The sequence below is a fragment of the Antechinus flavipes genome, chromosome 4, assembly GCF_016432865.1.
Source record: "Antechinus flavipes isolate AdamAnt ecotype Samford, QLD, Australia chromosome 4, AdamAnt_v2, whole genome shotgun sequence".
Classification (NCBI taxonomy): domain Eukaryota; kingdom Metazoa; phylum Chordata; class Mammalia; order Dasyuromorphia; family Dasyuridae; genus Antechinus; species Antechinus flavipes.
Genome location: NC_067401.1, coordinates 203281015 through 203295113, shown reverse-complemented (window position 1 = coordinate 203295113; position 14099 = coordinate 203281015). Strand labels below are relative to the sequence as shown.

General features: G+C 37.4%; 1 long non-coding RNA gene across 2 annotated transcripts in view; it reads left to right on the top strand.

Annotated features, from left to right (window-relative positions):
• The window catches only part of LOC127561723 (uncharacterized), a 35051-nt gene extending 22206 nt beyond the window's left edge, over positions 1-12845 (top strand). For both annotated transcript variants that reach the window (XR_007953519.1, XR_007953518.1), the window contains 4 exons: positions 43-229; positions 2144-2209; positions 10553-10705; positions 12520-12845. This is a non-coding gene — a long non-coding RNA (uncharacterized LOC127561723). The remainder of the gene's footprint in view (positions 1-42; positions 230-2143; positions 2210-10552; positions 10706-12519) is intronic.
• The last annotated feature ends 1254 nt before the right edge of the window (positions 12846-14099 follow it).

The following is a 14099-nucleotide window of genomic DNA, read 5'->3' as shown; positions in this document are numbered from 1 at the left end:
TCCATTCTGACTTGTTTTCTTCTTGTTTTCACTCTGGGAAAGGAGGCTCAGAGGAGAGATAGAAGCAGGAAGGTGGAGGATGAGATCTTTGGACTCTGTGCCCAGTCAAAGAGAAGGGTTCCTGAATGAGAACCTCTGGGCTTCTCCCATCGGGAGTTCTGCTTCCTTCCCTGCTCCCTTCTTCCTCACCTGTGATTGCTAAGCACTTTCCAGAGATACATTTCAGAAAGTGAGTAACAGATCTCAGTAAGTTCCTCTTCTGATCATCCCCCATGTTCACTCTGTATTGGCTTCTGAATGATAGGTGAAATGGGACTAAATTAATGATGTCATTGGCAAAGGAACTCTTGAAGAACGGGCATGCAAATGGGAACTTGAGCTGCCATTTATGGTCTTGAAGTTATGTGAGGTTAAAGAGGTTAAACTCTTTGCTCAGCAGTGGATAGAGTCCTTGAACAATAATAGTCAAGAGACATGAATTCAAATCTAGCCTAAAATGCTTATTCTATGACTGTAGGTACTTCCCTTAACTGTTGCTTACCTCAGTTTCCTCAACTGTAAAATGCTAGTAATAATAATAGCGCTTGCTACTCAAGGTAGCTGTGAGTTCTCTAACTCACTACAGAACTTCGAAAGCCTTAAAACATTATATAAATGCTGCCTATTAATATTACTCAACCAGTATGTATTAGAAATGAGGTTTAAGGACAGCTCTTTACTTACTTCAACATGTTGCTCCTAAGTGGGGAAGACCAGAACTGCTCCTAAAGACTAAGAAATTTTCAATCTGAAGGGGGAAATATAAACTTTTACCTAAGGGAACTCCCAGACTGATGAAAGAATAACATCCTTGTCACCAGGGAGCTCCTACCTCAGGTGAGGAAGGCAGAGGGACTGACAATGAAAGGGGAGGTAGAAAACTGGTCACAAACGTCTGTCTAGTCAAATATGACAGAGCGAATGACATAAGAAAAAGACTATCAATGGAGGAGACCAGTAATCCATAAAAGAGTGGTGTGAAATATAATGATGTGAAACGAAGATTTCAGCTATCAATTTGCAAAATTCAGAATGTAGATGATAAATAAGGTGAATATAAAGGTCTCAATACAAAGGAGTACCTTGAACTTCATTCTTATCACTAAGATTTTGTTATAGAAGTATATTCCTCATTTAAAAAATTGATTAAATAAAAAAAAACCCAGCAGAACTAAATAGTGTCATGTATTAAGAATATATGCTCATGTAAGGAAATACATACACAGCATGGGGGAAGCATGGTGGAGAGCGTTTGGGTAAAGAGCAAAGTTAAAAAATATATTGTACTGGAAATATACTGCAACCCTCCCAGAAAAAAAAGGCATGGAGGATGAGTTCTAGAAACATATCACAATCTTAGGATAAACATATAATATACAATAGTGGTATCAGAGTTGTAAGTATCCTGAACACCTATGGGGAGACCTCATTCTTCTAAAGTGAGAGAAGCTGCTAACTTTTCACTTGACTTAATAATGACTTTATTTATTTAAAAAAGAAGAACTAATACAAGGAACTGCTATTTTAGATTTGTTTATGACCAATAACTGGCTGCTGAAAAGAAATAAAGGGAAGCTTGGGAAGAAGTAAACATTTGATCTTAGAGGTCATGAGAGAAAAGAAAGGTGTAATCTGACTTGTGTCCTAGATTTTGGGAGAGTGGATTTCAAAAAGCTCAGAGAATGGACAGATAATTTTAATAGGGAAGTAGAATCCCCATAAGAGCAAAACATAAATGATTGTGATGAAGAAGAAAAGGGTGAGTGATTCAAGGAGACGCATCTATATGTATGTGCAGGAACTCATAGACAAGCTCAGCCTTTTAAATAACATGCAGGAGAAGGAAGAAAGGGCAGGTAAATGAAGATGAATACAAAAGAGTGACAGGATTCTGTATGAATTATGTCAGGAGCACTAAAGCTCAGAATGAGTTGAGGTTGGTAGTGAAAGCAAAGGACAACAAAAAGGACTTTTTTGTAAGGAGTGTTGGGACAAAGAAAATATCAAGAAAGTGAGAAGGCCACCGAATAAAATGGTAATAATAGACAACAAAGAGAAGGCTGAACTACTCAACTCTTATTTTCTACTTTTTATTTCTATCAAGGAGAATGATCTTTGTGCTGAAGAGAACATGGTGAACGGGACTTGAGTAAAGCTAAGTAAAGAGAAAGTAAGAAGAATCTGTTATTATATCAATCATGTCCAATGCTTCATGACTTTACTTTGGGTTTCCTTGGCAAAAATACTGGAATGGTTTGATAATTCCTTCTCCAGTTCATTTTACAAATGAGGAAACCAAGGCAATCAGGGTTAATTGACTTAGAAAGGACTCACACATGTTATTTCTTTTGTTCTGTTTTGCTTATCTGTTTTTATTATTATTAAAGCTTTTTATTTACAAAACATATGCATGGGTAGTTTTTCAACATTGACCCTCACAAAACTTTCTGTTTCGAATTTTTCCCTCTTTCTCCCCAACCCCTCCCCTAGATGGCAGGTAGTCCAGTGCATGTTAAATATGTTAAAATATAATACATCTTATTTTTTTTAAAAGAGGTTTGTCAGTCAATAAATATTTATTAAATGCCTATTACATATTTTTTGTTTTTTTAAAAATTAAATTAAATTTAATTTTATAATAACTTTTTATTGACAGAATCCATGCCAGGGTAATTTTTTTACAACATTATCCCTTGCACTCGCTTCTGTTCTGATTTTTCCCCTCCCTCTCTCCACCTCCTTCCCCTACTTGGCAAGCAGTCACTTAACATATGTTAAATATGTTGCAGTATATCCTAGATACAAGATATAATACATCTTATTTCTTAACAACTATTGTCTATCATTGGAGGGAAAAAAAATCACACACACACACACACACACAACAAGAGAGGAGACACAAGTCTGGTTATGGTTAAGATAGTCTTTGTTTTTGTTTGTTTGTTTGTTTTAAACAGCAGAAAGCAGATTCTTGCTGGCCTTGACCTTGGAAAAATTTTTAGAAATTATTAATAAAAGGATCACAAAGGAAAATAAAATGGAAATTCTTTGTTACTAGAATAGGCTTATCAAGGACAGACTAACTCCATTTCAGTTTGTGACTGGGTAGCAGTTGACCAAAGAAATGTTATAGAGTGGATTTTTCAATCTCTCTTGTTGAATTTATGAGGAAGATAGAAAGATGTGTTGTAGGTGGATTTGAATTTAGTTGATGAATCATAGCTAAATATTAGAGATCAGTGATGCAATGGTGGCATTACATTTTTTTAAAAAATCATGAATAATGTGGAAATTATCTAAGAGAGAACAATTGGGATGATGAAAGGCCTCAAGTTTATACTATATGACAACTTGTTGAAAGAATTGGGGTTGTTTATGCTGAAGCAAATATGATATAATAGTTGGAGGATATGATAGTTGTCTTCAAGAATTTGAAGATCTATGATGCAGAAGAAATGGGGCAGCTAGGTGGCACAGTGGACAAAGTGTTGAGCCTGCAGTCAGGAAGACTCATCTTCCTGAGTTCAAATCTGACCCCAGACATTTACTAATCTAGTGATCCTGGGCAAGTTACTTAACTCTGTTTTCAGTTTCCTCATCTGTAAAACGTGCTGGAGAAGAAAATGGCAAACCATTCTAGCATTTTGCCAAGAAAATCCCCCCAAAGGGGACACAAATAGTTGTATACAAATGAACAGTATGTGGAAAAGGGACTCGGTTTTGTCAGAGGATCTAGGTTCAAGACCTGCTACTACCACCTCCTGCCTATTTAATTTCAGTCATGCCTCTTATTTTGGTTCAGTTTTATGATCGATAAATGGAAAGTTTGGATCACCTCTAAGTCTTTTCTAAATTTTTGATGCTGTAAGATTTATTCTGTTTGATCCTAGAGGACAGTATTAAGAATTATAAGTGAAGATTAGTAGAGGAAAATTTAGGTTTAATGTCAGAAAAACTTCCTAATATTTAGAGAAATCTCAGTAGTGGAGTATGTCTTGGGATGGAGTAGATTCTTCTCATTAAAGGTCATCAGGAATCAACTAACTATTGGGGGGTAGAGATGGTGAAGATAGCTGGGTAGCACAGAATAAAGTCCCAGACTTGAAGTCAAAAGAACCTGAATTCAAAACTATCCTCAGACATTTCCTAGCTATGTGATCCTGGGCAAGTCACTTTAACCTGTCTACTTCAGTATCCTCATCTGTAAAATGAAGAAGTCAGTGGCAAACCACTTCAATATATTTGCCAAGAAAACTCCAAAATGTGGTCATGAAAAGTTGGAGAAGACTGAAAACATCAAAAAGGGAGGATGAACTCTTCATTAGGAATCATTTAGAATAGATGGCCTTCAATTCCAATAGACTTGTGATGGAGAGGGACATTTGTATCCAGAGAGAGGACTATGGGGACTGAATATGGATCACAACAAAATATTTTCACTTTTTTGTTATTGTTTTTTTTCCCTCTTTCGCATTCCCCTTCTCCCCAGTCTGATTTTTCTTGTGCAGCATGATAAATGTGGAAATATGTCTAGAAAAATTGCACATGTTTAACTTATATTGGATTACTTACTCTCTAGGAGAGGGGGGAAGAAGGAAGGGAGAAAACTTTGGAACGCAAAGTTTTGCAAGGATGGATACTGAAAATTATCTCTGCATGTATTTTGAAAAACAAAAAAGGAAAAAAAAGTAGCCTTGAGTTCTCTTCCAATCCTGAAATTCTGTGATTGACTGATCCTATAAAGGGAGATAACTAATAGACTAGGCCAAGTTTTTCTGTTCTTGATCTTATCTAATCTGTTCAATATTTTTATCAATGATTTGAGATTTGCAAGTGATACAAACCTCAAAAGGAGAGCTTACTATCACATGGAATGACTGAATTGGGCTTCCAAAATAAATAAATAAGTGAATGAATGGATAAATAAATAAACAGGCTGAAACAATGAACCAAATCTAATAAGATTAAATTTAATGGAGATGAATGCAAAATTCTACACTTGGATTAAAAATCCAACTTCACAAACATAGAATAGGAAGGTATGACTAAATAGTACTTGAGGTTAAAAAAAAAGATTTGCGATTTTATTGGCACTAGAGTCCATAGGAATCTGTATTGTGACATGACAACTAAACTAATAGCATCTTGGATTGCATTAGAAAAGCATGAATGGCATCCAGAAAATGGGAGTCCTGGTAGGGTGTAGAGTAGGGTAGTAGATCTAAGGTCAGGAAGATTTTCATTCAAATCCTGCCTCAGATAATTAACTAGCTATGGAACCCTAAGCAAGTTCCGAAGTTTCTTTCAATTTTAGATTCCTTAGCTGTAAAATGGGAAAATTGTTTTAAGTATCAAATGAGTTATTGTGTGAAAAGAGCTTTGCAAGCCTTGGAGAATTATATAAATATTGTTGTTATTATTGTTGTTATTGTTCTTCTGTGTTTCTCAGACTGTCAGATGTGTAGCACTGTGTTTAAATCAAGACACCACAATTTCGGAAAGACAATTTTTAGTAGAATTTGAGCATGCTGAGAGGATCACATAATGTGACACATATAGATCCAATATCTTGCCACGAAAACATCCATTGAAGAAATGGCTTCTATTCAGCCTGAGAGAAGCCTTGGTATGCATGGTAGCCATTGTCCGTAGCCTCTTCTGAAGAGCCTTCATGCACTGAGAGATTAGACTTTGTTTGTCCCCAGAGGGCAGCACTAAAAACAATAGGTAGAATTCAGAAAGGGACCCGTTTAGGAAAAACTTCTCAACAATTATAATCGCCTGAAAGTGGTTTGGGATATCTCTAGAGGCAGGGGGTTCCCCCCTTCCAAGAAGCTAGATGGACAGTTGTTGGAGATATAATAGAAAAGATTCCCATAAAATTATACTAAAGCACTGAGGTCTAGGAGACTCATATTTTGTTTTTGTCCTTAGGTTCTCAGTTGATGGGAGAAGACAGTCTTTACCCTCAAGGAGCTTCTCTTCTGATGCAGAGATTGTACTAGAGAAATAAAGATAGACAGATAGATAGATAGATAGATAGATAGATAGATAGATAGATAGATATAGACATATCCATATATATCTATACATAAAGAGAGAGAAAGAAATATATATAAGAAATACATAGAATATCCATAAGCATAAATTGCTTATTTATGCAAGGTCAAAGAGATAGAGGAGAACCTACAGTCCAAATCCCCTTATTTTTAGACATCATTCCAACAATGATTCCAACAATCACCAGTCTACTAATATTAGAATTATTTGATGCAGCAACTTTCTAGCATAACTCAAGAAAAACTTAGTCATGGGAAGCCTCTGAAATAAATTCAGACTATTAGTACAAGCCACTTTACCTTAGGCGAATAATGTCAGAGGAATAAAGGTCATACAAGGAAGACTGGATGTCTGGAATGACTGACATGCTTACAACGTCAAGGACAAGAGAATGTCATGAAACACTTATAGATGAGTTCTAAGGGCAATAAAGTCAAAGTCAGATAGAAACAGGCCACCAAGCCATACATAAGGATCCCCGAAGGCACACATCAACTTAGAAACCTATATAATAACATTATCTATGTTTTATTGCATTTTATTTATCTTAACATTTCTCAATCATATTTTAATCTGTGTGTTTGATATCTCTGTTCTAAGGAATTAAACGTTATGGGGCAGTGTAGGACTTGGATTCAGAAGACTTGGTTAGCATTCGAAAACAAAAGGTATCAAAATCAATAAAACCGTTTTATTTTAAGTAGAAAGAAAAAGAGAATAATGAGAAAGAGAAAAAGAGGAGGAAAAGAAGATGGTTATTTAAGTTAAATTTCTAGTTCTGTCCATTTCACCTATGTGATCTTAGACATCATTTCTGCTGTCTGGACCTCAGTTGCTCTTAAATGTCAGATTGAGCTACATGAAGTCTAAGTTTTCTTTCAGATCTATGTTTCATGAATTCAAGATAATGTAAGCTGGCTCACTAACCAGGGGAAGTTTTGAGTGGGATCTGGCATGAGGAGTAAGGGAATGAACTGACATAGAAGGGTGAAGAAGAGTGTTTATGGGCAAGCTTGGTGAGTGAAGGAAAAGAAATAGATCTGATTTCTTCAAAATGAGAGTTTGGGTGAGATCCTGATAATAAATATTAATGTTGGTGTTTAGTCATTTTTCAGTCATGTCTGACCCTTATGACCCCTTTTGGAATTTTCTTGGCAAAGAGACTAGAATGGTTTGCCATTTCCTTCCACAGCTCATTTTACAGATGAGAAAACTGAGGCAAATGAAATTAAGTGATTTTCCCAGGGTCACACAGCCAGTAAGTGCCTGGGATGATGTATATATAGTATGTAATAAAGCCCTACATCCATTCTTTCGGTAGACTGATCACAATCCCATGAGGCAGACAGGGCAGGGGTTAATACCTCCTTTTATAAATCAGGAAACTGAATCCCAGAAATAGCATTTGAAACTAATTTTGTGATTTCAAAGCCAGTGTTCTTTCTATTACGCCAAGGACAAGTATGGTGAAATGGGGAAAGAAAACAATGTGTGAGGAGCCTAGAAGGTAGTGTGGTACAGCAACAAGAGCACTGGACTTGCCTTCAGAGGACATGGATTCAAACCCCAGCTCTGTTACTATCTGTGAACTTGGGCAAGTCAATTAGCTTCTCTGAACCTCAGTTTCCTCATCTGTAATTCTATGACTCTACAATCTCTTCCAGTTCTAAAGATATGACTGTATTTTTAATTTCTCTTGATTTTCCTAATCTCCTTCCTCAAGCTCCCTGATTCATTGATATATATCTGCCTGCCTTAGCACTAAGACAATGTAATTCATGGCAGCCAAAAATGGTTACATGATTACATATATTTCAATATTTTAAAACACAGGTGAAATCATTGATGTAGGTACCTTCTCCAGTGACATAAATAGCAACTTATCTGTAGTGCAATGGGGAGCTTGCTAAATTTTAAGTCAGAGGATCAGAGTCTGTGGGTTTTTTTTTATCTGTCATTTATCATCTGTATGACTTTGAGTAAATTACTTAGCCTTTCTGGGTCTTAGTTTCTTTATCTATAAAATGAGGGAGTTGGATTTGAGGGTTTCTCAGTTCTCTTTTAAGTTCCAGATCTACCCTTATGATCCATACATGTCTCCCATTCTGTGGGTAAATCCTGTAAGTCTTCCATTAAAGGTCTACTCAAGGTATTGGGGGGGAGAGGAAGGAATTCCTCTTGAATTATTATGTGAAGTCCAATGTCATACTCAGTCTGTCTAATGCTTCATGCTCCAGCCTATTAATGTCTTCTGTACACCTTTCTGTTGCCCTTTGAGTGATCCATAGTTGAGATGCCTCAGCAGTTATGATGTTCCATGATTCAGAGCCAGAGAATACCATCGAAAGAACATTGTCATTAGAAAGATGGGGTTTTGTTTTAGGGATAAGTTTGAGTTATTGAAAGTACTACATGATTTCCCTAATGCAATATGGGCTGTTATTCTCCTATTCAGTTTGGGGCCCATTCATTGATCATCTGCAGTTCTATCTAATGTATGTGTACTGATGGACCATCTCTATGGGTTGTCCATCTAATTGACACTCATTGTTTGAACAACAGTCATCCTTCATTCATTGAATTTTTTCTGTGTGAATAATTAGGCCAAACTCTTTTGAATGATGTTAGATCTCATTTAGGAGGCTCTGCCTCCTAAAGGCTTGATTCAATCAGCACAATAGTCCACAAATAGGATCACTGTTGTTTAGGGAATCTCACTTCTAGAGGGACTGTGCACTGGACATGTTCTATTAGTAACAAGTACATAATACTCTAGGAAAACAAATTCCCCCCATTTTATGCTTTTTAATACCTATTAATATTATTAATAATTAAAATGAGCCTTTTGTTACATATTTAAAGAAATCTTATAGGATTTTAACATATGCAAAAACATATCTTTTTGGAGGAGAACCTTTATAGTTGCATTTTGCTCAATTACATTAATTTTTTTTTCTTTTTCTGTCATCAACAAACAATGAGGACATTGGGATCTTATATTCTCTGCACCATTCAGTCAATTGTGTGACTGACTGTAAAGATGTGATCAGCTTTAGAATATTGTTTGACAATACTTGCTTCTTCTTCTCTCATATTTTCATTAAGGACCCCCTCGATATATGTGTAATATATTATCATAAATTCCATGGAGATGAAAAAGTAGGCATGTGGGCTAGTAGTTACTGATATCCTCTTGATAGCCCCTTTAAAATAGTAATAAGACCCATCATCTCCCCTCCCCCCACTCCAGTCATTCAGCATCTTCCCTTTTAAATATCTTGAGAAGTGGTCTAACTATATAGGATCAATGATTTCATGAAACTCAAAACTGTCTTGCTTCCATCATGGACTCCTACTGTATACTTGCTCTGGCTGCTTTTTCTGTCTTTATTTTTAGTGCTATTTCTATTCTTCAATGGTGAAAACAGTGTTCAGTGAGGACAGAGTCCAAATGTCATTGATGTCAGAAGGAGAAAATAGTTTATTTTAGAAATATTGACACAATACTTTCCATTTTTCATTTGTTTGTTGTCCTCTTTTCAGTTTGTTCTTCAAATGCTTTTGGAATGATCTGATTTCATTGGGTCTCATGACAAGCTTCCTGTAAACTCCTTTTTTCTTTTACTATTACTTACGGTTTTATGAGGGAATATCACTCATAATCTTTCATCATCTTCCTTTGAATGATTTTTATAAACAAGTTTGTATTCTAAAACATGCTATTGGGTGCCCTATCCCTCTGCTTGGCAAAGAGACCGTGTGTTTGCTGGCTAATGTGCTTTCTAGGATTTTTTGGCTTCCCCTCCTGGTAAGAGCTACATTGGTTAATTTTTATTAATCAGCAAAAATGCTGATAACTCATGTCAATGTTTAATCCTTTTTCCATCCTCCATTTTTCTGTATTAATAGCTTATTCAAATAGGTCTAGCTGATGGGAAACCACATAATTTTATTATTCCTTCTTCTTATTTGGTATTGCTTTTTATATATTTTTTCCTGTAAAAAATGTATGAATGTATATATACAGATGATTCAGAAAAGTTTCTTTATTAGTAACTAGTCATTGTCTATTAAGATATAATCACCTTTATTTTTTGGTGCTTACTAAATCCAGTGCCTTTTCACTCTTTTTAAATAAGACATTTATGATATGTAGGTGCAAAATTTCCATACCATCCACCAGGCTTTATTTAGTCTCTTTAATTTCTTGATACTGATCCATATCTCCAATACTTTCCCTCATCCTCTACCACGCTCACTTTCATGTTGAAGGAAATTAGAATAAAGGTATATAAAGACTTACTTGTCTTAGAGAACTTTTTCAAGTTGTTAATAATTACTTCTCTTGCTCTTCATCCTCTTCAACAGATTTTGGCTTTTAAATTGCAATTATCTTCATGATGATGATTTTTTGTTTGTTTGTTTATTTTCATCATAACCATTTTCATCAAAGGCAAGGCAGCTCCGTGTTCTTCAAAATGATGTTTTCAGTATACAAACCAATTCTACCAAGTTCTTAATTCATTTTCCGAGGTGAAGTTTCCAAGAGATGAGAAATCTTCAAATGGTGATGGAGGAGGAGGATCATTTGTCTGGGACATTACAGGTAGGGTTGAATTTCGTGACCAGGGGGTGGGAAGTAACCTTTGCAGAATAAAGCTGAAACATCCAAAATATTTCTGGGTAGAATCTGAAAAGTATCTAAAGAAATGCTCTCAGTAGGCTGGGGATGATTTTTTTCATTGAAGTTCCTTCCCCAAAAGAGTTTCTTCTCTTCGAAGGTGTTTTCTTACAAAAGAGAGGTGTCCATTGAGAAGCTTTAGGGAAACAACAGTCCAAAGGACTTCACTTTCTCTTTTGTATACTAGTGGGCACTGATTTTAAGGCAATATTCTTTCTTTTTCTTTTAAAGTTATTTCCACATTTATTATACTATGCAAGAAAAAATCAGATCAAGAAGGAAAAATATGAGAAAGAAATAAAAGCAAGCAAACAACAACAAAAAAGATGAAAATACTGTGCTGTGATCCACATCCAGTCCCCATATCCTCTCTCTAGATCAGATGGCTCTCTTCATCACAAATCTACTGAATTGGCTTAAAGCACCTCATCGTTGAAAAGAGCCAAGTTCATCACAGTTGATCATAGGATGATGTTTTTAGGGTACTTGTATCATAGTGCTGATCTGGGAGATCGATTGGGTGGAGGGGAACTAGCCTTTTAGATGACTAATCTAAGACAGGGGTTTTTAATATGGGTTTCTACCTACCCCCAAGGGTTCTGAGGATAGACTTCAGGAGATTTGTGAATTTAAATGGGAAAAACATATTTTAATTTTCACTAACTTATAAAGCATTTTAAAAATTATGAATTGAAAAACAACAACATTGTTCTGAAGAGGGGTCCATGATTTCTAAAGGATTTGCAAAACCAAAAAGATTAAGAACCCCTCATCTGAGACAATGTGGTTTTCAGTTGATTAGCTCAAGATTTGTCTATTTAAATTTGGTTTTGGGATGATTAGTCTGAGGAGACAAAGGTAAGGGTTGTGAGAGTTGCCTAGGTGAAACAAGATGATGAGAGTAAGGTCCCAAGAAGAGTTTCAGTCATCTCCCTTATACCCTAGTTACCTTTTCCTGGGCTTCTTCCAAGCTATCTGTTAGGGAACATTGCTCAAAGTATCCAAGTTTTCAAAGTAACCATATTATCTATAGTGGAGAAGCTCTTCTCAGAGACCTTCTTCTTCTCTTTTTACCTCTTATCCTTCTAGGAAAAAAACAAAAAACCCCACAACCATTAACTCCTCCTTGCCAGGGCCTCCCCCTCAGTCCTCCCTCCTTGTTTCCCTCCCCTTCTCAGACTCATTTGAGTTCTTTTGTTGTGTCTTCAAATTGATGGCAATGTTGTGGCAGCTTCTCAGGACTCACTTGTGAGTGAGGCAGCCCCTCCCTCATGCTGACGGCACAGCCCATCTCACTACTGGGCCAGTGCCCTCATAGCATGGCTACCTTCCTTCCTCCCTGTTGCCCGACTAGTGCCCACTTTGCCACTTGACCAGTACTCACACAAGCCGACTATATACCCTACCTTTTTACTCTCAGTGTGGTTATGTGCAATGACATCCTGTATTTTCACTTTTTCTAGAATCACAGATCTTAGAGGTGAAAGGGACCTCAAGAAATCATGTCATCCAATGCCCCTACCCCCTTAGGTACACATTCACATTACAAACAATTCAGACACAAAAGGCAGTAAGGTCCCCTAGATTCATGCCATCCCCCAGCCTGCTCCTGCCTTGAGTCTCTCCTTTCTCCTCTCCCTCGCCTTTGACACATAATCTCCCACTCACCATCTCCCATTCTTTTTTTCCTCTCTCCCCCTCTTTTTTATTTTAAGTTTTTTTTTCTTTTAACTTTCAAGGTCATTCCGGACTCCCGATGCCGCCAGTCCCTCGGTGAGACGTGAGCGCCATTGGCGTCCGTGGCCTCTGTTTCCGTGGCAACCCAGTAACCATTAATTTTCAATTAAAGGAGACAAAAAGCCCGATGACAGCTCCGGGTCTGCTGAAGATGTCAAGAATCCGTATTAATATACAGCAAGAGAGCATAATTGTGTGTCCATCTTCCAGAGCAGCGAAAAATGGGGGGATAATTACCAGCTGGAAAGCCACTCTGTAATTTAGTTCTTACTGTCACCACAGCCCCACACATTAGCATAAATTAAAAGCAGAGTTTATTGTTATCAAAGTGCATTGATATCGCCAGCCCCACTTTCTTCCTTTTAACTGTTTGTTGTGGGTGAGTGACTCCCGGACTCTTGGAGAGGTGTCCCCAGGGGGAGAAGTTGGAGACAACTGGGGTAGGCTGCCAGGTGGGAAGCTATACCCAACATTCCCCATTGCCCTCACTCTGGAGGAATTGAGGGTTGGGATTTTTTGTTCCTTCAAGTCCTTCTTTTCTCTACAGACTCTTATATTATTCTTAACTTTTCATGGAGGCATAGGTCTTGTTCCCTCACCAAACTGTCAGTTCTCTCGTGGTAAAGATAGGGCTCTCCACTGCATTTGGTGCCATGGGCCAAGAAGGGTAGGTCATGTGTACTTTGGACATACATGTTGAAGGAATTAAATTATAACATTAGATAAATCATTCCCTTTCCTGGACCTCAGTTTCCTCATTTCTCTAACATCAAGAGGTTGATCAACTTTGATGATCTTTAAAGTCTCTTGTGTCTTTAAATTTTATCATCCAACTATAGATTTGGGATTGGTGCTGAAATCCAAACTCTCCTGCCTTTAACCTGTGTGATGTGGAATATTTAGTTCAATTCTCTGAGCTTCAGTTGTCCATTTGGAAATTGAAAGGGTTGGGTTAAATGTCCCTTGAGGTCCCTGCCAGTTCTAAACCTATACAAACTGTGAAACCCTAATCTCAATTGGGTGAGATGATGTATGGACATGAATTGCTTTGAGGATCCAAAGTTGTCTCTCAGCAGCTACTGGGTTTTTGGGGTATCCTATTCCAGGGCCTAGATTGCCCTGGCATCCATCAATTCCTGATTCCTCACGTGAAGGCATCCCTAGATCTCGATTTAGCCAACCCAGGGTCAGTCATGGTTTTGTGTGTAACCTCTAGGCCCTTCCTGCCTGATCCCAGGATATTTATTCAATTCTCCTCTATAGTGGGAAGGGGGGGAGGGGGTAGAGTTGTAGAAGGGGTGTCAAGGAGTGCCACATTTCTTACAACTCACCTTGATGGTTGCAATGAAACTCAGGAGCTGAGTGTCTAGCTTCTGGGGTGCTGGTGACAGGCGCCGAATTCATGAATTTCAGTGAATGGGGGAAGAGGGTTTTCTTGTATTATATCCAGAGAGAGCTGTCCTTCAGAGGGGAATTTAGTGTAATTACCCTTAAGGGAGCGATCCTTATACAGTCAGTCACAACACTGACCTGCTGGCTGGGATCTGACAGCCAAATTACAGGCTGTGTACTCAACAGAAGG